This window comes from Egretta garzetta, unplaced genomic scaffold, assembly GCF_000687185.1.
Source record: "Egretta garzetta isolate BGI_Z169 unplaced genomic scaffold, ASM68718v1 scaffold564, whole genome shotgun sequence".
NCBI classification, from domain to species: Eukaryota; Metazoa; Chordata; class Aves; order Pelecaniformes; family Ardeidae; genus Egretta; species Egretta garzetta.
In genome coordinates this window covers 364,607-367,710 of record NW_009259502.1, presented here as the reverse complement: position 1 = coordinate 367,710, position 3,104 = coordinate 364,607, and the positions used below count along the sequence as shown (strand labels likewise).

The 3,104-nt window shown below is 64.4% G+C and overlaps 1 long non-coding RNA gene across 1 annotated transcript in view; it reads left to right on the top strand.

Moving 5' to 3' along the window:
* Positions 1-673: 673 nt before the first annotated feature.
* LOC118452155 overlaps positions 674-3,104 on the top strand; it is a 4,248-nt gene continuing 1,817 nt past the window's right edge. Inside the window, exon 1 of the long non-coding RNA XR_004841823.1 lies at positions 674-920. This is a non-coding gene — a long non-coding RNA (uncharacterized LOC118452155). The remainder of the gene's footprint in view (positions 921-3,104) is intronic.

Here is a 3,104-nt window from a genome sequence, read left to right as displayed (position 1 = left end):
GGGCGGGGCCCCCGGGATGTTGGGGACCTGCTAGTGCCGGGGGTGCTGTGGAGCACCCAAGGGTACAGGGGACGCACAGGACTGGGGATGCTGGGGGACACCCCGGGGGGCTGGGACCCCGCAGGGCTGGAGGTGCTGCAGGCTCCCTGGGGTGCTGGGGACCTACAGGGTTAGGGGTGCTGTGGGCACCCCGAGGTGCTGGGGAACCGCAGGGCTGGGGGTGCTGCAGGGCACCATAGGCTGCTGCAGGCACCTCTGGGGTGTTGGAGGGTACGTGGGGGTGCTGTGGGGGTTCAGGGTGCTCCCTGCATGCACATGGGAAACCACCATGGGTCTGTGCCTGGGGCTGTGCATGTACCCCAACTGTGCCTGTGCACCCGGAATGTAAATTTAACCATTTCATCCCCGAGCACCTCCTCGCAGCGGGGCGATCCCAGGCCGTTGGCGCTGTCGGGGCTCATTTCTGACTCTGTTGTCACCAGCCCCGAGGGAATCAGGGAAATGTTGGGGCGAAGTGCTGGTGGGCAGCTGTGGCAAGGGGGCAGGACAAGTGGTAGATGCTTTCTAGTGGAGATGTAGGAGCCCTGTAGAGCTATAGGTGTGACGGAGCACGTAGAGCTGATCCCCATGTGAATACATCTGTGTACGGACCGTGCGCCTGTTGTCCAGGTGGCGTGTGAGCTCGGGGAGGTCCCCGAGGTGCTGGAGCGAGTGCGGAGCCCGAGCAGCCCCCGCGGCCTCCCGACCAACCGGGCCGACGATGACGACAACTCCAGAAATAACAGCAGCCCAACCCTGAAATTAGGCTGTTGAGAAGATTGAAGCACTTCCCTTTCCCTCCCTGGGTCAGCACCGGCGCACCCACCCGCACGGCATCCGGCTTCTCCGGGAGCAGCCCCAGCCTGGACGGCGCAGCCAAGGTGGCCTGGGCGAGCGGACGCCGGGACGGCGGGTGGCACGGAGCACAGGCTGTCCCGTACAGCCCCGGGGCGGGGAATGGGGACGGGACGGCTGGTCACACCCAGCACCGGTGGGTGACACTGCAGGTGATGGGCACGCGTGACGGCTGGCTCCGTGTGAGGAGCCCAAATCCCAGCAGGTCGCTGGCAGTGGAGGAAGCCATGTGCTTGCTCAGTGGTTTCCCTTTAACTTTGGAACAGCTTCAGCCCTGAGCTTCGGGGCTTATCGCCTGCGCGCAGCTTCGAGGGAAGCGTGCCTGGCCGAGATAAATCAAGTTGTGCTGGCCAGGGCTGCTCTGGACTCTGTTCTTCTCACATTCCTCATGACCTCAGTATTTTGGCTCGGAAGGAGAGCTGGGGAGAGCCCTCCCCGTGTCCAGCCCTGGCCATGCTGATGGAATGGCTCAGGCAGCGTGTGGCCACGCCGGGACAGGGGCTGACCCCCTTGTGCCCCCGGCGAGGGGAAGGGCCCGGAGGAGTCTGGAGATTTGCAAATACCACCCCCCCAGGCTTGTCTTCTGCCAGCCCAGGGGCTTGCGGACCTAGAGGGGGGATTGCCCCATGGACCGCGAGGCTGGGGGTGCCAGGGGGCTGGCTGGGGCTGGGGCATGGGTACCGGATGGTTCCTGAGCTGAGGGTTCCGAGGTGCCCAGGCTGCCCCATCACTGAGATGGCTTTTTATTGTAATTGAGTGGAGTGGCTCCAGTTTTGGCCCCATTTCCTGCATTGGCATCAGTACAGCGGCAAGAGGGGAAAACAGAGTTAGCAGCTCAGGGCAAAGCGTCGCCCTGCCTCCACGGGGACGACTGGGTCCCTGCGCATCCTCCTCCTCCTCTTGCTCTCAAGCCTCCCCCGTGGTGCTTCGCTTTGTACCATCCCGCCTTTCTGCGGAAACACCGGGGTTAGAAACCATGCTTTCATTTCTTCCGAAGGAAGCCGGGATTGTGCGGGGTCCCTGTGCCCAGCCCCGGCAGCACCAAGCCCCGGTGCCCAGGGGAGTGGCCCAAGCTGCTGAAAATCAGCCTTTGGCACCAAAGTGGCTGGCACCGTCTTCCCCATTGGGACATCAGCCCAGGTGGAGAGCGGCTTCTCTTTGAACCGGGGCGGCTTTTTTGGGTGTGGGGACTTAACCCTCTCGCCGCTGCTGGGCACCGTCTGCCTCCATTGCTCATCCTCGCCGGCTCAAATCCAGCCTGCCATTCCCCTCGCCGCCCAGCCCACGGCAGCCCAGGGGCAGCTGGCCCATCGCGGGGACCCCGTCAGGGTTTGCACATCGTGGGGGCCCCAGGGCAATTTGCACATGGTTGGGAGCCTGCAGGTCCCATCGTTTGGCCTGGGCCTTTGCTTTGGAGCTGGGTGAAGGCAGAAGCTGCTGCCCTGCGTCCAGCCCGTCCCATCGGACCAAAAGTAATGGGGCGGGGAGCTGCGAGAGGATGTCCCCCGGCTTTGGGGACGGGCAGCACAGCCACGCGGTTGCCAGCAGCTGCTGGCGTCAGCTGAAGGGGCAGGACGAGGTGGCAGGGGGGCGAGCAGAGCGTCCCTGGGCCAGCGGAGGGGACAGCGCTGGCAGAAAGGGCGCCTTTGCCATAAGCAGGAGGAGCGGTGTGAGACGCCTCCCGGCAGGGGTTCTGGCAGAGGCGGCTTTTCCTGGCACAGCCCCAGGCAGGACAATACCCGGCCGGGTGGCGGAAGGGAGCTGCCGGCCGCTTCCTCCGAGGAAACGCACCCGCTGGCTCTGGCTCCTGCTGCTCTCCCTCTTCCTCCTGTTTGATTTACGGCGTGCACGGAGCCTGGCGGGAAGTTTGTCCTGGCCTCGGTGCTGTTTAATTACCTGCAGCGAGGGCCGTGCGGAGGAGGAAGCCGGCTGCTTCCCGGGGCAGGAGGGATTAGACAGGGTGGGGGATGCGCAGACCCTTTTAGGTACGAAGCCAGCGGCACGGGAATGGTGGGGTGCCAGCACGGAGCCGGGACGTTCCCAAGGGAGTTGGAAGGGGTGCTGGAATGAAGCTGAGATGATCCCAAGGGAAGTGGAAGTTGGGATGTGCATCGGCTGCAGATGGGATGGTGGAGGAGTGGGAGAGCCCCAGGATCCGGCCCGGTGATGGATGGGAAGCGTCTCATCCCTGCCCGGTTGGACTCAACACC